This window comes from Diadema antillarum, unplaced genomic scaffold (assembly GCF_040938485.1).
Source record: "Diadema antillarum isolate AM-2024a unplaced genomic scaffold, OU_Dant_1.0 seq00000209_RagTag, whole genome shotgun sequence".
Lineage (NCBI taxonomy): Eukaryota > Metazoa > Echinodermata > Echinoidea > Diadematoida > Diadematidae > Diadema > Diadema antillarum.
This window is the reverse complement of record NW_027271267.1, coordinates 738254-760707: the sequence shown is the minus strand read 5'-3', so window position 1 is coordinate 760707 and position 22454 is coordinate 738254. Positions and strand designations below refer to the sequence as shown.

The following is a 22454-nucleotide window of genomic DNA, read 5'->3' as shown; positions in this document are numbered from 1 at the left end:
AAGTGAAAAAAAAAAGCGATTAACAACAATACCAATTGTATGGTCTTACCTAATATAAAAGCTGTATTTTCGCATGGATCTAAATTTCACAAATTTTACGAATCACTGTTGCTGGGCTGCAAATTCAACATGCGAAAATATGGGCACCTAATCCTGATCACATTTACAGACAGGTGCACTATCTATAGCTTCTGTGTCACACACAGTCTCCCGAAAATTGTCTGTGACCTCCTCATTTGCGAAAATATCCATGTGCCAAAATATTTTACAGCTTTTAAACAGCATCCAGAGTAGTATCTTCAGTGCTAAAGAGCCACGCTATTAAATCATTACTACAGTGCTTCCAGGTACCCAAATTACACACACTTGGGTCAAGAGGGATATTCTGGATAAAAATGTCTATACCCAGGGACATGAGCACTTGGCCAGATCCAAACTAAGGACCTCCATTTTAAGAGTCAAGAGTCCTACACTCCTTATCCACTGTACCACATTTTGCTCCCAACGGACTGGCAAAGGTGAACAATCTGTATTACAACAGCAGGTGGCATTTGGTAAACAACAAACTGTTGTTTCTGTTGGGCTTTTTTCCACAAAGGAGAAAAGGGATGTGTTTTAAACAAGTGGAAGCAAAATGTGTTCAGCCATGAGTAGGTGTATTCACAGTTGAATTACCATGGTATTACCACAATAATTTGTTGCCACCGTTTTTCATTGGCGATATACCACAGCAATAGATAATGTGGTAATTCACTCGGTACTGGTTCTCATTCACAAAATATTGTGCTATTTCTGGTAAGCATTGTGCATGCCCATATCTCCAATGAAAAAAGACAAGCAGGGTGTGAGGTCACATGAGATATTCACTATTGTACGATCAGTGGTATTTCGTGACATGATTCACTGTCAAATATCTCATGCATATTTCATGCAAAGTTTTGAATTACCACCCTAAATACCATGGTATTTGGTTGGTAAGGAGTGGTGTATTAGTTTGTATTCACACTATGAAAAACTGCAGTACAGGCAACTCCTGTTATAAGGAAGTCCTCGGGACCGGCAGTTTTCTTTCGTTATATCCTAAGACTTAAAGTGTATAAAGATATATGATTGATAATTTTTGGGCGAGAATTTTACTTCACTGTATCCGAAATGTCATTATAACCGTGTTCGTTATATCAGGAGTGGACTATATTTCACTGTCAATGTGATGTACCTAGCATCAGCTGTAATATAGTGATCAGAGAAGAGACTTTAGTTTGAGACATTTATACATGTGACTTCAATCTGACAGTGGCTGCGTTAATCATCTTTCCCCTGTTTGAAACTGCTTTCAAAAGCCAAGCCCTTTCCAAAGCCCTTTCCAAAGCCCTATAGAAACAGCTTCCAAAATAGTTGCGTTTATCAACTCATCGCTAACACGAAAACTGGCCTTGTCACTTAGCAGAGTAGTCTGCATTGCGCAATTTGACCCGAGGAGAAGGGGTCATATACTGTAAATGCAGCACAATATCGTTTCAAAACAACTTTGCGTTTATCATCTTGTAAAAATTCCCTGAAAGCCGTTTGGCAAACCTGTTTCTGTAAAGAAAAAGAGTTGATAAACGCACCCAGTGGAATCTCAGCAGACACATGCATTCTATAGCAACAGCCAACCACTGCAACCCATTAAGCCCTAAAAACCACATACTACATATCTGTGGTTTGGTGTTGTGCCTTCTATTACATAGTCATTATGATTTTTTTTTTCACTTCTAGTATTCATTATTAGTGTTTCATATGGTAAGATCAAATGGAAGAGTTGCAAAATGGACCAAGTGCCATTTGTAAACATTTTAAAGTAAACTACATCACGAGACAGAGCAAAATAAAACCTTTCCAGTAATAACCTCACATGTAACATAACAAGGAATATTCTTTATAGTTATGATTTGAAATATCCCATATTTTCTTATTATTTCTTGTTTTTGAGCAGCTTTAATGGCAATATCTCAACTTAGCAAGAATGGAGTTAATTCATTTTGTCATCAGACTTTTCAAATATTCTCTTTCAGTCAAACCCTTTATTGTTCATATATTGCTTCAATGCAGAATTGCCAAAATCCTCTCAGATGCTACATTTATAACTGATCCTCAAATTGGCATCTTTTTTTTTTTTTTTTTTTTTTTTTTTTGGGGGGGGGGGGGGGTAAAGTTCTCTCTATAGTTTGCGCAGATTGATTATGAATTCAACCAGAGCCCTTTTAATCTTTCTCTAGTGTAAGACATACAGTGCAACTCAGAGGTGCCAATCTAATGACAAGATGCTAAATTTTGCAGCAATATTCCCCCCGAGGCTCGATGCATTAAATGACAGCACGTGTAGATCATAAAGCAGTGCGAAGGAGCACTTTCTGGTCTATCGAGTACGGTCAGGCGGTGCATCTGTAACCAGAATGGGACGTGATCCGTATGCCAAAGAGCACATATATATCCAATGCATGGACGTTATAAACAATAATGCACAGCATGCATACGTACATTGAATAGTACATTTGTCTGGCGTTCGCTACAAAGGCCACACCGCAGCCGGGCTGATATTTCCATTTTTGCAAAGCTCCAGTGATATCAATGAATAAGTTTCAGTGTCCTACTGGTGATAATCCCTATAGAAAGATCTACAATATTTCCACAGAAAATGAGCACACATTAAGAAAAAATAAGACAGGACTGGAATGGAGACTACATATCGTCTGTTGAAAATGAGAAGGGCGTTAAGTGGTCTTGAACACTATGGGTTTTGTGGCAACTTAACGCCCTTATCATTCTAAGCCGACGATATGTATGAGATTAACATGTTTTAGCAAAATTATGTGCAAAAGCTTATACACATGCGCCATGGCATAGCCATAACTTACATGTAGGGCCTACCTTATAGATATCATGGACTGCTTCCATAAGAATTTGTTCCCGGGCAAGTCTAAAGTGATTGCTAAAGTACATCAATTTGTTGATTCTGAGCATAGGAACGAGCACATTTATAAGGCTTAACGGGAAGTGTCATGAATTTATGACCAAAACCCTTCCTGAAACCTGTTTATAGATATTTCACACAATGAGAAACGGTTCCACACTCCATCCCAATGTCTCACAAAGACTATCCCACTTACATGTAGATCTCCATTCTTTTACCTCGCATCTCACACAGAGCACTGAAATACTGTAATACATATTTCAGTGACAGCTATCTGTTACCTTTTTCTTTTCTCCCCTACCGATCAAGAGCATATTGTGATGCCATACAGACATTACCTTTGATATCTTTTTTTTTTTTGGGGGGGGGGGGGTATCGGTAGATATTTTTTTAAAATTGACTGGCTTTGACCAAAAACTGTCATCTCCTATAGCATTTGATAGCTGGAGTGGAAATGCAGTCCTCTTAGATGGGCAAAACATTGACCCACATCAATTGTCAGTTCTCAATGATTCACTGTTCATTACATACCAGCATAAGCTCAACTAATACCTGTATGCAAACATGTTGGGACTAAACATAAGGCCTCATATCTAACCAACTGTTTACCCAGTAAAAACAAAAGAATAAAAGGCAAATAAATGTAGAAAAAAAAAAACAATTGGCTCCCTGGCACAATAAAAATGTACATTAACTGTGAATTAATCAAAACAAAAAACCCATTGCAGAAGGAAACTTGGGGGCGGTAGGTAGAAGTGCATTTGGTTCTCCACTGGCTAAGATACATTGCACTCTTCTTCTGCAACTCAAGCCAGCACATACATTTGCAGCAATGCGAGGGGAGGAAAAAAAGGCTCACTCAAATTACATTAAAGTCTCAGTCTCTCTCTCTCCACAGTATAAAAGGTCCTTTCTGCAGGACACTTTCGAGCTGAAATCAAAATTGCCCGAGGGTTGTCTGACATAAACTCCCTGCGAATGCTCCTGTGACTGCAGCAATAGACGGACGGACGTAAGTCGACGGAAACCTATCCGGCCGGAATTGCGGGATATGGTAATTCCAATAACACTCTCGCGCAGTAACGTGAGAATAGGGATCGATCACGGACGGGGAACCAACAACTGCGACTAGACCTGCACTCCCTTCTTAGACCGAGGAGCATGCATCAGCTTCGTGCAGGTGCACCAGATGAAAATACTTGGCCCTGAAAGCATTCACATCCTGATAGCACTCAGACAAAACACTAGTGAATATTCCAAAAAAATGACAAAATCTCGAATAGCGCCACCACTGTTGAGTATCTATAACACAAAACAGTTTGACAATAATTTGCCTTTTACAAGAGCAAGGTCTAGAACTTCTCATGTGAACACAGGCACTACATGAACTTGACAAAGGTCACAGTCACAATGTAAACTCAGGGCTGCCAACTCTCACGCATTGAGAGTGAGACTCACACATTTTGGTCCTTTCTCACTCTAAAACTTTATTTCATTTGCATGCATTTCTATTGATCTCACTCATTTTGACTCCTAAATTATAGCATTGGCCTATGAGAGTCTCACTCTCAACTAGTTTCCAGTGTTGGCAGCCCTGTAAACTTTCATGCAAATACATTAAGTATGCACATTCAGGCATTTATAGCTTCAAGTATCAAGCAAGCATCATAAAACATGTAAATGCTTTGGCATATAAAATCTTAACCTTCACAAATATCACGAGCTTGGTTCACAAAAGGCCAACAGAGAATATTCATTGGTAATTCCAAATACACATAGGGGCTTTTTACACTTGCAAATTTTTGCTTAGTCCCGTACCAACGGTGGGGCTAAGGGGGGGGGGGGGGGGGAGGGGGCCTTAGCCCACTTTCTGTTTACACTTGTTTTTGCCAAAGTGGGCTAGCCCCACCGATAATCCCGTACTATCTGGCCCTGCAAAAAAGCAGGGGTGCTAACCCCGCAATTGCGGTGCCAAGCAAGCGAGTGCAAACAGAACGAAAAAATAATCCAGGGCTAAGCGACGGAGACAAAGTCCGACCCCCCACTGACCAATCAGAAACGAGGGTAATCAAGTGCTGCCGGTGTGTGCGTGTACGTGTGCAGTACACAGCGTAATCATGAATATTCATGTGGTTTGGAAAGTACGGGGCTAAGAAATACGAGTGTAAAAAGGTCAATTTTCTCCTTAGCCCACGACAAGAGCTTAGTACGGGATTTATTGGCGAGTGTAAAAAGCTGAAAAAATTGGTACAGGACTAACGATAGTCCTGGGTCAGAGAAAGCACGGGGTTAAGAAACACAAGTGTAAAAAGGGCTATAGGCCTATAGTGTGTCTACAGGAAATACCAGTATGAAAGGGTTACCGAGAGATCCGAGTACCGATACACTGTCGAGACGGAGAAATCGAGTTGATGCAAAACATTATAAAGTTTTATTTAATATCCTACCTCCGAGCCACAAAAGCAGTGAGGTAATAAAATGTTCAGAATTTCCTTTTAAATTATGCCTACAAAGTGTATGTTAAAAGCAACTGTATATTAACTCTTCAAGAATAAAAGAATGTAATGAGTACATGTATATTGTAGTTGATGCAACTGTTTCAAGCATGTCACACTCTGCATGTTGCAACATGCTTATCACCGAAACTCACAATTTCAGGACATGCTGGGGTCAACTTGTGCTTGTGACCCTCTTGATGCAATGCTTCAAAATGAGGGGAGCATCCCACAAGAATGATAGCCCCTCAGTGCAAAACACCACGGGGGATCACTACATTGTACATCGCAAGTGTTTAGTACCACAAAGGAGGTACTACTAGCCTAGTACCTCCTTGGTACCACAAGGACAAACACGCATTGCAACTGAGAAAATGGCAATTACAGCACTTCGTAGTATGGTGTGGACATATTGGCAGAGGGCCTACATGTATATGGGAATTTTAATGTTCAGCAATCCTAACTTTAGATGACTGGCTCTATTGGCATAAGGTTCGATTAGATCTATTCCTTCGCCACATTGTACTATGAAAATTTAATCTATTCCTTCATGTGAATGCAATTTTTCTGAGTGCTCAGTTTGTTCAGACATCAAGCCCTTACATGGGACATGCATTATCATTTCAATTCGGCAATTGCTGAATGAGCACGCCATCATTGCCATATCACTATGAAACCAGCCAGTACGGGACAAACATCAGAGAAATGTCCATACATGTACATTGTAATATCCACACTGTCGTCATCTGATAAACCCTGACAGAAGCAATGCACAACACAGACCCACCCATAAACAAAGCACTGTACGGATTGGTGATCCCAGCATGCACACAAGGATGGCAATAACATCATAAATTCTATAGGCCTACATCTTCAAATTTACATTGGGCCATATTGGTCTCAGCTGTTATGACTCTGCCACAGGATTTGTGATATCCTGACCACATAAAGATGACAAATTTTTGTTTTGTTTACAAAGGTGATGATAATACACAATCAGCATATACTTTTTCTTGCACTTGCTCAAATATCACATGATGTTATGTGAATGTGGACTGCTATTTCTTCACCCACTAACCTCCCCCAACCCTAACCCCTATAACAGCAGGAGAGAAATGCCTCTACATGCCCCTGTAACCTCCCCACATTCTCATTTTTTTTCAAATCAATCCACACAGCAGATAGGAGATATAATATGATCCTTCACGGCCGACCATGAATCGATACTGGAGGCATCCAGTATTCCGCATCAACTGTGCCCCAGCTAGAGGGCATAACACTCCCAGGGAGATTGTTACGACCAAAATCACTCCGAGAATGATCGCACAAAAAAAACAATCAACTGATGTTCAGGCGGTTTATTAACAGTGATATTGTGGGTACAGACGGGTAATCGGTGTCATATCAGTACAACAATGATCAATAGAAACAATTACAAATCGGTAATGGAATCACTTACATGCGTCCAAACTATCACAAAGTCGCTACAGTTCCCTGATAGTGTCCAGATACGATGTTCGATGCACAAATGAATGATCCGCGATGCACCGATGAATGATTCCTGCGACGTAAATCCAGAGGCACAGGTTACAATAGTCCGCGTTATAATTCCAGGGTATGTCCACAATAAATCCACAGTATAATGTTCCCAGCAAAATGTGCAGAATCCAACGACCACGTCCAGTCGATGCGTTGAATGATGATTCACTTTATATTGTCCAGCTAGGAATCCAGCCCGTCACAGCTTTGCCGTAGCAATGTCCGTTGACATTAAAATATGGAGTCCAATGAAGGCACATTAATTCTCTGCAGGCAAAATGTCTCCCAGGCCTTATCTCCACAAACATAACAGGTCAGCAGGTAACACAGGACTGACTATAACAAGTCGCTTCAAAGCCAGAAGTGACGTAACTCTCAGAGCAGAAGTGTTGGGTACTCTGCCTACTGCAGAATTTCTCTAGCTTATATACTATCTATTCACCCCTTCTAGCACATTCTATAACTCTCTCCAACCTACTAGCCAGTCCAAGTTCCAGGAATCCTGGATGACTCACTGCCTAACTATGTACAAAACATCATTACCAAAATTAACTACCAATCACATTGGGCTACAGGGACAGTGCCTCACTCAGCCAAATATGTTAGCACTTCCCAGAACATTCTGGAAATGGGTGAAATCATTCTAGATTGAGTGAGCTATAATGTTTTTCCTATTCCATGCATGTACTGTATAGCTACATTGTATACCACCTAGAAATTCTCCACTTATCTGGTCAGCCTGTATGTACTATATCTATACCACATAGAATGTTCTCCATTAATCTGGTCAACCTGTGTACATACACATTAAAACAGCCATGGATACAGTACATCATACATTATATCATATGTACCTAACTACTTGTGTGTACATTTGTGACACCATCCCCCATGGGAAAAAGAAAGCCTTGCTGTAGCAAGGGTTTCTTTTACCTTCACAATTTCTCATTGTTATTTACAATGAATGTGAGGTAAAATCCAAATCAGGCTACAATAATCACATACTATCACATGCCTTTTGGATAGCTGTTTTAATTCCATGTTATCTTTTCATGGATACCATTTACAATAATATTGCTTGGATTCTCAGAGCTTATACAATCATATCAAACTGTTTTGCACACATTAATGAATATGCTAAACACATACACTGGAAATAATATACGGTGAAAACTTTTCACCTTTGATACTCTCTTCATGTTACACTCTTGACAGAGCGTCGGCAATTACATTATTCTTGCCTGCCACATGTTTGATTTTGAGTGCATATGGCTGCGTCATCATGCTCCATCTGAACAACCTATTGTTCTTCATTTTGAACCGGTCTAAAAAGACCAAGGGGTTGTGGTCAATATAGACCGTGATCTCCCCTTTGCTATTTGTCAAATACACTTCGTATTGCTGGAGGGCAAGGATGAGACTGAGAGCCTCCTTCTCAATGGTGGAGTACTTCTTCTGGTATGTGTTCAATTTTTTGGAGAAGTAGCTAACTGGTCGTTCAGTGCCTTCTTCATCTTCTTGGAGCAAAACCGCTCCCACTCCTACATCGCTAGCATCTATTGCCACCTTAAATGGCTTTGCGAAGTCAGGAGCTGCCAAAACAGGCTCATTAGCAAGGACTGCCTTTAGTTTCTCGAAGGCTCTTTGACACTCATCAGTCCAGGTGTACTTTGCCTTGCCCTTCAGCAGGTTTGTTAGGGGGGTGACTACAGTGCTGAAATTCGATACAAATTTCCTGTAGAAACCAGCCATGCCCAGAAATCTGAGCAACTCCTTCTTGGATTGGGGGATGGGAAAGCCTAGTATAGCCTCTACCTTGGCTTCTCTTGGCAATACTTGTCCCTGACCGACTACATGCCCGAGATACACCACTTTGGCCTTTGCAAATTCACTCTTTGCCAGATTAATCACCAATCCGGCCTCCTTGAGTCGATCAAAAAGTTGCCGCAAGTGTGTAATGTGCTCCTCCCACGTGTCACTATACACAAGGATGTCATCAATGTATACTACACAGTGGTCAAGTCCGGCAATGATTTGGTTTGTCAGCCGTTGGAAGGTGGCTGGAGCATTTTTCATGCCGAATGGCATTACTTTGCATTGGAACAAGCCATCTGGTGTAGCAAAGGCAGAAATCTCTCTGGCTTTGTCGGTCAAGGGCACTTGCCAGTATCCCTTTAGAAGGTCTATTTTACTGACATATGCAGAATTACCGACCCTGTCAATGCAGTCTTCAAGTCTGGGAATGGGGAAAGAATCTGTTTTCGTCACGGCATTCACCTTTCGGTAATCTATACAGAATCTTTGAGACCCATCCGGTTTGGGCACCATGACGATTGGGGAGCTCCAACTGCTTTTACTAGGTTCTATTATGTCATTGTCTAGCATGTATTGAACCTCTTCCCTTACTTTTTGCAGTTTGCTCGGGTTTAGTCTGTAAGGGTTTTGCTTGATAGGGTCAGCATCTCCTACATCAACATCATGTACAGCCAGAGGGGTGCAGCCTGGTTTGTCTTTACACAGTTCTTTGTACTCATGTAACAGACTAGTCACATCTTTCCTCTGATTTTCAGGTAGGTAGTTCAGTGCCTCATCTACTTTCCCTAACATCTCTGAGTTAGACAACCTGGCACTAGAGGGCTCACTTCCATTCTCATCTTGAGCTTCTCCCTCTTCATCTACTTCTTCTTCTACCACCTGGGTTACACCTACCGGCTGACTAGCCTTTCTCTCATAGTACTCTTTCAGCATGTTTACGTGACACACCCTCTGATCTTTGCGTCTGTCTGGCGTACTGATCACATAGTTCACATCATTGAGTTTCTTTTTGACATAGTACGGGCCACTGAACTTGGCTTTCAGTGGTTCACCTTGTATGGGCAGCAGTACAAGAACTTTGTCACCTGGGTTGAAAGTTCGGGCTTTGGCATTTTTGTCTGCCTTTCTCTTCATAGAGTCTTGTGACACTTTCAAGTGTTCCCTAGCTACCTCACAAGCCTTTGAAAGCCTTTCACGGAACTTTGACACATAGTCAAGTAGGTGGACCTCATCATCCTCAGTCATGAATTTCTCTTTGATGAGCTTCAGTGGGCCCCTAACTTCATGACCGTACACCAACTCAAATGGGCTGAAACCCGTCGACTCATTTGGGGAGTCCCTCGTTGCGAACAGTAGGAAAGGGATGCCCTTATCCCAATCCTCGGGATACTCCTCACAAAACGCCCTAATCATTATCTTTAGGGTCTGGTGGTAGCGCTCCAACGCACCTTGGGACTGGGGATGATAAGCTGACGACTTCAGCTGCTTCACACCCAAACGATACATCACCTCTTGAAATATGCCTGACATGAAATTTGACCCTTGGTCAGACTGCACTTCCTTGGGCAACCCATACCTAGTGAAAAACTGCACTAGAGCATCTACCACAGTCTTAGCAGTGATATTTCGCAATGGAATAGCCTCTGGAAACCGTGTAGACATATCCATGATTGTCAAGAGGTACTTATGACCCGACCTAGTCCTAGGCAAAGGTCCAACACAGTCAACTAGAACCCGACTGAATGGTTCTTCAAACGCAGGTATCGGAATCAATGGCGCCGGCTTCACCGAATGCTGTGGTTTACCAGCCACCTGACATGTGTGACAAGTCTTGCAAAACTCAGCCACATCCACATTCAACCCTGGCCAATAAAAATGCCTCATGATCCGATCCTTTGTCTTTCTGACGCCTAAATGGCCGCCAACAGGTAACTCGTGAGCAATCCTCAAGATCTCACCGCGGTAACTAGGAGGGACAACAACTTGACGGACCACCGTCCAATCCTCATCAGCTGGCCTATGGGGAGGTCTCCACTTCCTCATCAAAATGCCATCTTTGACATAATAGCACTCAGGGACCTTTTCAGCCTCAGCCTCAGAACACGCCGTCTGAGACAAGCCTTTCAACTCAGAGTCTGCCTGCTGTGCTTCAACCAAGGAAGACTTGCTAAACAGCCCATCACTGTTAGCCTCGGAGCCTAATACAGCAACCCCATCATTCAAATCCTTGAAAAAGGTTTCTGCCAACCAAACACCGGAATTCTCCTCCACATCAACAGAATCCGCATCATCTTGAACAGCTCTACGAGCCTGAGACCTAGTCACAACACAATCTGGGAAAATCCCAGGAAACTCCTCCTGCAACTGCTCAGTTTCAGCAACCACCACTGGCTTATCTGAAACAACTGGAGACGCAACCACCTTGTCCCCAGCCAAGTCATTCCCCAACAAGAAGTCAATGCCTGCCATGGGCAACTCAGGAACAACTCCAACAGTGACAGGACCAGAAACTAGGTCACACTTCAAATCCACTCTATACAGTGGCACTGACATATAACTGCCATCAACAGTCTGAATCAAGACTTTTGCATTCACTGCACTATCTGGTGGAAAAATCATACCACCATCCACCATCAACGACTGAGAGGCCCCCGTATCCCGCAGGATGACCACTGGCTTACCTGCCTCACCAGAGGTACATGGGGTCACCTCACCATCAAACAAAAAGCTACGATAGCTCTCATCCACCTGCTTCAGCCTATCTTTGAATTTGGGAGATTGACTTTCAACGGCCTGTGTTTCACTGAACGGGACACTGTTTTCGGGTAGGACACTTTTTGACATAACAAATCCCAAGTCCTTCTTTGTTTTGTTTTGCAACTTCCAACACTGTGACTTTACATGCCCTGTCTTGTTACAGTGAAAACATTTGATGACATTTGCACTTGTACTGGACCCTTTGTCAGTTTGAGGCTTTGATGCCGATGAAGTTTCAGAACTCGTGCCTTTTTCAGGACCAGCATTCTTTGGATTGCTCGACTGATTTTTGTCTCTCTTGTTTCCAGAGAAATTCCTGAAAGGTGGTCTGTTGTCATTTCTGTGGGTCAGCTCATACTCATCAGCCATCAAGGCTGCTTTATGCAAACTTGTCACTTTGTGATCATCCAAATGCGACCTCACACTGAAAGCAACACTCTTTTTGAATTCTTCCAAAAGAACAACCTCACGTAGGTTATCAAAGTCCTGATCCACTTTCAGGGACCTGTACCACCTATCAAACATCATTTCTTTTTCACGAGCAAACTCAACATGTGTCTGGCCTGGTTTGCGGTACGAATTTCTGAACTTGTGTCTGTACGCCTCTGGCACCAACTCATAAGCATTCAACACTGCCTTCTTGACTGTAGCATAGTCACGTGATTGCTCTTTTGAGAGAGATGAGTACACATCGGCTGCTTTGCCAACAAACACACTCTGAAGGAGCATGGGCCAAAATTCCTGTGGCCAGTTCAAACTGTCAGCCACCTTCTCAAATGACACAAAATATGCATCGACTCTGTTTTCTTCAAACTTTGGCACCAATCGAATGTTCTTGGCCAAATCAAATTCAGAGGGAGCCCTTTCACGATTTCCAACAGTCTGTGCATGAGTCAATTCTATCTCACGCAACTTCATTTGCTGCTCCATTTCGAATTTCCTCATTTCCATTTGTTCTTTCTCCCTCTCTCTTTCTAATCTCATCTTCTCTTTTTCCAGTTCTACTTCCCTTGCTCTTTCTCTCTCCTTCATTTCCAATTTAGCAAGCTCAAGCCGTGTTTGATCTGAAATTTGAGCTCGATCTGGAGTATAAATTTCTTCTTTGAGCTCCATGTGACCAGCTACTAAGTCAAGAATCTCTGCCTTTCTTGCACCTTGTGGAACATCTACATTTAAATGCTGTGCAACAGCGGTCAAATCACATTTGCGTAACCTTTGCAAATCTTTGAGGGACAAATCTGTCCTCTGAACAAATGCCTGAACATCCATTGTACTGATTGACATTGTCACACTGTATTACACACAATATACAATTGAACAATCAACTCAACTGGTATTTTGTCTGTACCAATGTTCTAGATTCCGGAACGTTCCAAATTCTATATTTTGGCTTTAAATTCAATTCCCGGACAAGCCCCCAATTTTGTTACGACCAAAATCACTCCGAGAATGATCGCACAAAAAAAACAATCAACTGATGTTCAGGCGGTTTATTAACAGTGATATTGTGGGTACAGACGGGTAATCGGTGTCATATCAGTACAACAATGATCAATAGAAACAATTACAAATCGGTAATGGAATCACTTACATGCGTCCAAACTATCACAAAGTCGCTACAGTTCCCTGATAGTGTCCAGATACGATGTTCGATGCACAAATGAATGATCCGCGATGCACCGATGAATGATTCCTGCGACGTAAATCCAGAGGCACAGGTTACAATAGTCCGCGTTATAATTCCAGGGTATGTCCACAATAAATCCACAGTATAATGTTCCCAGCAAAATGTGCAGAATCCAACGACCACGTCCAGTCGATGCGTTGAATGATGATTCACTTTATATTGTCCAGCTAGGAATCCAGCCCGTCACAGCTTTGCCGTAGCAATGTCCGTTGACATTAAAATATGGAGTCCAATGAAGGCACATTAATTCTCTGCAGGCAAAATGTCTCCCAGGCCTTATCTCCACAAACATAACAGGTCAGCAGGTAACACAGGACTGACTATAACAAGTCGCTTCAAAGCCAGAAGTGACGTAACTCTCAGAGCAGAAGTGTTGGGTACTCTGCCTACTGCAGAATTTCTCTAGCTTATATACTATCTATTCACCCCTTCTAGCACATTCTATAACTCTCTCCAACCTACTAGCCAGTCCAAGTTCCAGGAATCCTGGATGACTCACTGCCTAACTATGTACAAAACATCATTACCAAAATTAACTACCAATCACATTGGGCTACAGGGACAGTGCCTCACTCAGCCAAATATGTTAGCACTTCCCAGAACATTCTGGAAATGGGTGAAATCATTCTAGATTGAGTGAGCTATAATGTTTTTCCTATTCCATGCATGTACTGTATAGCTACATTGTATACCACCTAGAAATTCTCCACTTATCTGGTCAGCCTGTATGTACTATATCTATACCACATAGAATGTTCTCCATTAATCTGGTCAACCTGTGTACATACACATTAAAACAGCCATGGATACAGTACATCATACATTATATCATATGTACCTAACTACTTGTGTGTACATTTGTGACAAGATGCAAAGATAGCTCTGTGTAATATATCACCACTGTAATGTGACACAAAAGACACATTAACTGAAATGCACCTGCTACATACATGGAGGCCTGCATCTCATGCCATAGAGAATTGTCTTACAGTCTCTATTTGATAACTGTAGACCAAGCAGTATTCAAGACAACATTTAATGTTGTACTCCTAGCTTTTTACTATGTCCTGCCATCACATGTAGCAAGCAAAAAAGACACACACAAAAAAGAATGTTTATATCCACGAGACACAGCTGTATCTCCTCCACGGCCAACAGATCACGCAAATTAGATGGAAACATGAGGGACAAGAGTTTTATAATATAAAATGTATAATGCACAGACATGTCATGTTAACCCCTTCAGTCAAAGTACATGTGTAGGCCTACCACCAACATGTGAAAGCAGGTAGCTGATGCATAGTTCATGTACTGACGGAATCAAACAGCACAGGCTCCAATATCTCGACAGGATCAACCCATGCCATATAGTCTGACCTAAATCTGGTTTGCCAAGCTTTTATTCAAAAATGAGAAGAATTTACAATTATGCCCACACAGTACATCCTGGCGTGGTTTTTCATTTCCTCATCGATGCACAGAGTTCACTTCCACTGGCTGGAGAAAATGTGGAAAGGTGTGAAGAGAGAAAATGGACGGATGAAATACGGGCGGACGAGGAGACTGGCAAGGATGGTGGCTGGTGTGTTCCTCTCAGATGTTACACCATGACTCATCAGCTGTCCGTTTTTAATTTTCCCCGACTTCACACAGACATGGTATGGCACAGGTTAGCTTCACTTGCAGGCTATGGGTTGCTGTCCCCTCTACCTTATATGAATGATTAAATTATTCTTAATCCAGTTATAGATTTAACAGATAACTTAAATTTGTCAAAAACCATCATCTCGGTCAGTGTCCATTCCTATTCGCAGGTTTATAAAGGCATATCAAAAGCTGGACTGATAGTCGCTAACACAAGTGATGAACCATCGGTATCATTGAGGGTGAGAGCCAAGAGAAATCCTTAAAGAGTCTGGAACCAAGGCTAATTCCAGACTCATCACTAGACCTGTACAGGCAGCAGTAGTAGGAGCACAGTGTGCAGGAAAGCTACTGTAAACGAGTCGAGTGTACATTATATGACACTGTAAACAAAATACTTTCAAATTGATTACTAATCATTCATCCTGAATCATGACTAGACTAGCCTTGATACAATCTTGACACGAATACGCTCAATGTTATTCGTGGTCTCATCATGACACACACATGAATCACCACAGAACATTTACAGTAGCACACCCACACACAATCTACTGTACCACCTACCGGTACTCGGTGGGCACACACACCACATGGCAATTTCTGAACCCCAAGTGACAATGGCATGTAAATGAGTAAATATACAACACAATGTGATGATGAACACAAATTAAACTACAGCATACGTACAAAATCTGGTTTGAATCAATAACCGTCAGCACATTCAATGTACCAGTCCACAGTTAGTTCACTGGTTGCCAATGAGAAAGGTCAACTGCAGTGCATATTTGTTTTTGTGCAATACTTCTATTTGCCTTCGATATACATAATTGGTATACCTCGATTCAGAATACAATACCATTGTCGTTACACTTCCTTTGGCTGATCACGAAGAGAAGGGAGGACGGAGCCAAGCATTGCCACAGACTTGATCATTGCTCTCACCAAGTCACAGGTACAATGTATTTGAAAATGACTGATTGTCAATTAACTCACCATGCCCAGCACCCCTGTCAGAGTTAATGTGTTTTCCATAACACACAATGTAGAGCTACATTTGTAGAGTTCTAGATGAGAGTTAGGTGTGGGACACACACAATATTGTTTGTTGTTGTTTTCCTCTATCTCTGATTCTCTCACACACAAAATCATGAATTCCACAAATTCCATACGAAAAAAGATCTCAAGGTGGGTATGAATAGACATGATATCAGCCAAAATACTATGCAATATCTCAAGTTTTACACTTGTTACCACTTACATAATAAAATGAAATTGTTGAATATTTTCTATGTGATACACATAATGCAAGCTTCTCACAGATGTACAGTTACACTACGTGGCAACATAACTCTTTTACATGTGCGTGTACAACATACAATATGTACATGGAGTAGAACTGCAGTCAATCATATTGCAGAAAACTCTCCCCTCCTCCTCCCCCCCCCCCCCCCCATACTCCCCTCCCCAGGCATACCAGTTCAGACTGGGAGAATTCAAGATGGTTAAATACACTTGACAACCACTTGTCTGAATATTCCCTGCTTAACCCACTGAACACTGAACCCACTGAACCCACTGAATGGATACAGGCGAATAAATTATCGCTCAATATAAACAAGACTAATTATATGGTTTTTAGTAATACAATAAAGTTTCTTCCAGGTTCAGTATTAGTGAATGGTTTGCAGTTAAATCAAATAGACTCAAGTAAATTTGTAGGTATTTATATTGATAGTAATCTTTCTTGGAAGGTTCATGTTGATTATTTATGTAAGTTGTTGTGTAAAAACGTTGGAGTTATTCACAAATTGAAGTACCTCTTCCCCAAGCCAATATTGCATTCCCTCTATTCAACTCTATTATTACCTTACTTAAATTACGGAATATTGGCCTGGGGTAATTGCTCTAAGACTAAAATCGATTCGTTATTTTTGATTCAGAAAAAGGCCTTGCGGATTATAAATCGTGCACATTTTTTGGATCATACAGATGAATTGTTTGTTTCCAGTAAATTACTAAAAGTTTCTGATTTGTATTTGTATCACGTTGGAATTTTTATGTATAAGTTGAGCATTGGCGATCTTCCTAGTTTATTTTCCTCAATGTTTGTTAAAAACAGTGAAATTCATAATTACCCTACAAGACAAAGTGGATCATATCACTTTTCCCCCGTTCGTACAGTTCTAGCCCTTAAGACAATTACTTCTACCGGTCCTTCTTTCTGGAATGAGTTAGATTCTGTTCGGCTGCAATCAAGTTCTCTAAGTTCCTTTAAGCAAAATCTAAAAGCCAATTTTTTAAAATCTTATGTATAGTTACTTGCTGTGACCATTTTGATATATCTGTTCTTATTCTCAATGATGCCTCGCTCGGGTGTCTTCATTTGACTTCATTTGACCACATTTCTTTGACCAATAGTGCAATTTTATGGAGCATTGAATCCCTGAGTTTTACCTTGACCATCATAAACTATTTTGTACATTCTGTAGAGTTTATTATTATCTCAACATACCGATTTTCACTTGTGTTTCGTCATCTTTCGTAATTAGCATGTTGTACTTAACGCTTATATTGTTTCTTTGGAACCTACATCCTACAAGCATTGCTTTTTAGTAGGTTCCTCATATTTACACATCATTTTATTACATGTCCTTATACATTTGTGAAATTATGTCTAAAATTGAATGTTGTGTTATACATATTTTACTCCGAAATCAAATGGAATATGAAGCCTGAATATGGAATGTGGAATATGGAACTTGAATTTAAAAAAAAACAAAAAAAAACAAAAAAAAAAACACTAGTCCTGCATATATTTCAGCAGGTGTCTATGGTAAATGTTTAATAAATAGCAAAATCAGCTCGTCCCTAATCAGGTTAATATTGAATTATGCTTGCAGCAGACAAGTTGGCAAGTGAATAAGTTACAACTCTACATTTTATGCAGCAGGCAGATATTTATACAATCTGTATCCTGTCTCTACAGACTCTCATAACACTTAATCTCCTACTGAAGACTACACCTGCCTAGCATTTAATAATGCAGATTCTGACCCTTTGAATATTGCACATCCTGGTAATGGTATCGTGTGGGAAGACATTCCCCAAAATACTTAAAGAGCTGTCTTTTCTTTCTATTTACATTTCATCATATTCCTAGCTGGAGAAAAAAAGAAGAAGAAATAAAAAAAGAAAGCTGTGAAGTACCTGAATTCAAATCTTGTTTGCACTGAGCTGACAAAATAGCCATATTCACATCCTCCAAATTAGCGGGCTAGCAAGTGCGCTCCAAAACTCTAGTTTTTTTTTAGCAACCATACAGAAATAACCCGCTAATTGCCGAATGATAAATCAATAAAACTATTGTTCTTGTGCCTCACAGTGGTGTGGAGCGCATGCTTTTGTGATGTTTGCTGTGAATGATGGGATACAAAAGCTCTTAAAGTTTATTTGGTCGACCATTCACAAGTCACCGCGGGGCAAATTAACGTGATAATTCAGAAACAAGAGCAGATTTCATGGGTTTAGCATCATGCTGCTGATCGTGCTAATTTGTAGGGTTTTAGTGTCCGCATATGCAAAAAACTGAGTTTGCTAGCTGGTTACAAATCTCGAGTTTTGCAACACGCTTATTTTTGTAACTGTGAATCCCCCAACTTCTAAGTGTATGTTGGCAATGACCAGGACAAGGGGCAAGACATCAGGCAACCTACAAATTTTGTAGCTAGGACAAACTCAAGATATGGTGTCAAATTGGTGTCAAATGCACTGGGATCGGGAGTTCAAAGGCCATGTCTGTTGTGTGTTTGTGTTTCATTCAACTGAATGATCATGACAGCATTCTGGAAAGGGTAATGGCAAACCATAATGTTGATTAAAGGACAAGTTCACCTTCATTAACATAAGGATTGAGAGAATGTAGCAATATTAGTAGAACACATCATTGAAAGTTTGACGAAAATCGGACAATCCGTTCAAAAGTTATGAATTTTTGAAGTTTTTGTGCAGTAACCGCTGGATGAGAAGACTACTGCAGTGTGTGAATAACTTAGATGTCACATGCGTACAACAATGTAAGGAAAATATAAAGAGAATTTCACAAAATTTCATCTTTTGAAAAAAGTACACATTCCCCCGACTCGTTACCGACAAATGTTATGGGTAATATTATTCCCCCTGCCTTTAGAAAGAGGCAAGTCAAGTGCTCTTTTATTATGCGAAAAAAGTGAAAATATGTCGAATTTTCTTTACATTTTCTTTATACTGTTGTACGCATATGACTCACAAGCTGTAGTAGTCTCCTCATCCAGCGGTTCCAACACAAAAATTTTAAAAATTCATAACTTTTGCATCGATTGTCCAATTTTCCTCAAACTTTCACTGATGTGTTCTACTAATATTGCTGCATTCTCTCAATCCTTATGTTTATGAAGGTGAACTTGTCCTTTAAATCTTTAACGGCAATGTCAGATGGTTTTCCTCTCATTTGCACTTGTCATGGTGGCAAGAATTGAGGTTTTGATACAGTACTGTACATATCACTTCCAGGGTTAATTGACACTTTAAACACATCACATACTATTTAAGGACAATTGTCAATTTAGAATTGCATCTGACCTCTTTACGACATCAAACCTGTAGTACAGATATGATGCATAAAACCCTTTCTTCATTTCCACTTTTTTTTGGGGGGGGGGGAGGGGGTTGTTATGCAGTAAGGTGTGTTCTGAGGAAAACTGCCCCCCCCCAAAAAAAAAAACAAAAAAAAAAAAACACACACACAAAAAACACACAAAAACACACAAAAACACAAAAACACACACAAAAAAACAACAAACAAACAAACAAAAAACAGTCACACTATGTACATTACCCAACAATTATCTACAACATTGCAACTAACAGCAATTCCCAGCATTTAGTTCCAACCAGTAGTAAGCAAGCATCATAAAATTAACGAATGGCATTCAATGTGGCCAAAAATGTTTAATTTCTGAATAAATATGCACAAGTAATAGTATCAACATTTTCCATTCGTGGTCGGGGGGGGGGGGGGTGTTTCATCACCGTTTGTCAGTGCTGACAGTTGTCAGTGCTGACAATTTCAGCAAAATCCTTGGTTTTGATTGGCTGAGATGCACTGGTCACTGACTGTTACTATGGTGATTGTCAGCGCTGACAACTTTTCAGCGCTGACAAACGTTGATGAAACACCCCCCTGATGGACTGTGAGAGCAATTGTAATCCATTTACATGGATTTGACTAGTCCCCCATCATTTCCAGCAATTTCTGTCTTTCCACAGGCTCAAGGGCTACTGACACTCCCAATAACTAACATTAGTGGTCATCGAGAAGGTCAGACAGATCATGAAGAGATTACTGGATAATCTATGACTGTTTAAAAATTTTAATGTGATATCTGTATGGGGGTCAGATACTCGAATGGCACCCATCTGCCCATATTGTATGGATGAGGCATAGTCTTGACCACAGTCTGACTGATGAAAACTTGCATTTTCCAGGAATGAAAATTATGGGGCAAGTAGTCAACTGCCTGGGACAGAGACTTCATCATGAGCAGCTCAAAAAAAAAAATCCCTCTTTCGCTTTATGGGACATATTTTTGCTGTGGACATGTACAAGAGCATACTGATACCTACATTGTAATATCACCTTCATGACGATCTTATTTTGATATCAGATGTGACTTTAGTTAACACTTCATGAATACCGAATGCTACTTTGTGACAATTTGCACTGTACCGAAACCAAAAGCATGATTTCTTTTTATTGGTACATGCACTTTGTATAAAGCATCGTATTACACCATGTACACCACAGAACAGCAGTATCATCTCGCCTGCTTTGACACTGATTGGCAAAATTCCCTTGGCTGTATTGATTGATGCCAACCTACACTCTTCTAATTGGCAGCCCCTGCACGATGCTTCAGTGGTATGCAACATGGATGTACAGTATGTCCAAGTCCTATCACCTACAACGTAGAACATCAGATACAGTCACATTACAATTTTTGTGGTATTAAATACCATAGTATTTGTCAGCACTGATCTCGTTGGCGAAATATCAAAGTAGTAGTACCAGAAATTCACTTGGTACCATTTTCATTCACAAAATGCAATGGCATTTCTGGTACGGGTTTCACATGTGCATTTTATATCCAACAGGAAAAACACTAAATGTGTCAGAAATACACAACTATAAGATCGGTGGTACGTAGTATTTCATTACATGATTCACACTCAAATCTAACATGGGTATGAGTATTTCGTGCGAAGTTTGCATTACACCCAAAATACCACGGTATTAAGAGATGTATTTCATGATGATTTGTGTTCACTAATACCATGATATTTCATCATCAATGCGAATGCATCTCAAGTCCCATCACCAAGAACACACAGTCAAACATCTACATATGTATGGATAGACCTGCATCCTTACAATCAACTGTCGGGTGAGAACAACAAGTGCGCATTATCCTCTTCATCTTGTATTTTTTTAGAGTGGCCATGACAGTCAAATGTACAGATGATGTTCAGAGAATGCACATTTCTGTTGTTTTCAAACCCCACATCAATGGACTAAGTTTATCAACAGGACATATTCAAATTCCATGCATCCCCATTACAATGTAGACTTTTCCTGAAAGCCAGAGAGCTTGGCCAAGGCTGTCTGTCATGAGGCTTGCTCAACATGGCAACAAATAATGCATTCAGAGTGCGTTCGCAGTATTGAAATGCTTGAGCATGTACGGGTGGACTGAATAGCTTATTACCAGATCCTAAGAAGAAACTATCAAATCTAGTTCTTTTCTTTAATGTATTCAAATTATATGCAAACTCTCTTCACAAAAGATAATCTTCCTAACCACAAAGCTTGCTGGCAGCTTGCCCTTCCTACAAACAACTCCTGTTGTATAAGCTGTTATTTTCACGTATAGATATTTTTCGGGTACAGATATTTTTCGGGAATGAGGAGGTCACGGACATTTTTGTGAGACGTTTTCACACATTGACCGCATTGACAACACGTGTTACCTAGCACATGGTGACATTTTTGTGCACTGTAAAGTTTGCGGACCAACAGTGATTCACGAAATTCGCGAAAATTAAACCCTCACGAAAATGACAGCTTGTACAGTAATGAACGCTACTAAAGTGAATACCTGTGTATTAACTAAGAAGGAATAGATGAATAAATGGTTCATCATTAGGCTGTCGGAAAAGAAACATCCACATAAACAAACGGTCTATTGGCCTACATGTGTGTATCACACTACAATTGTGCTACATTTGTATGTACATGTTTGGCATGCCATGCATTGTATATTTCCAGACACCTGAACAAACAGTCATGGCAGAGTAAATGCATTTAAGAAAAAAAAAATTCACTTTGTGTTTGTTTTCTCATGATATGCAACATTGTGCAGTACATTTACTTCTTCATGACAAGGTATTGTAGTTTTTTAATGCCATTGTGCAAGCATTGATTCAAATCGTAATCCAGTTGTCTCCAAATGCAGATTACACAGCCTGC

The 22454-nt window shown here is 40.5% G+C and overlaps 1 protein-coding gene across 1 annotated transcript in view; it reads right to left on the bottom strand.

The window, feature by feature from the left end:
• Nucleotides 1–22454, bottom strand: part of LOC139728998 (mitogen-activated protein kinase kinase kinase kinase 3-like) — a 164588-nt gene that overhangs the window by 116571 nt on the left and 25563 nt on the right. The window lies entirely within an intron of this gene.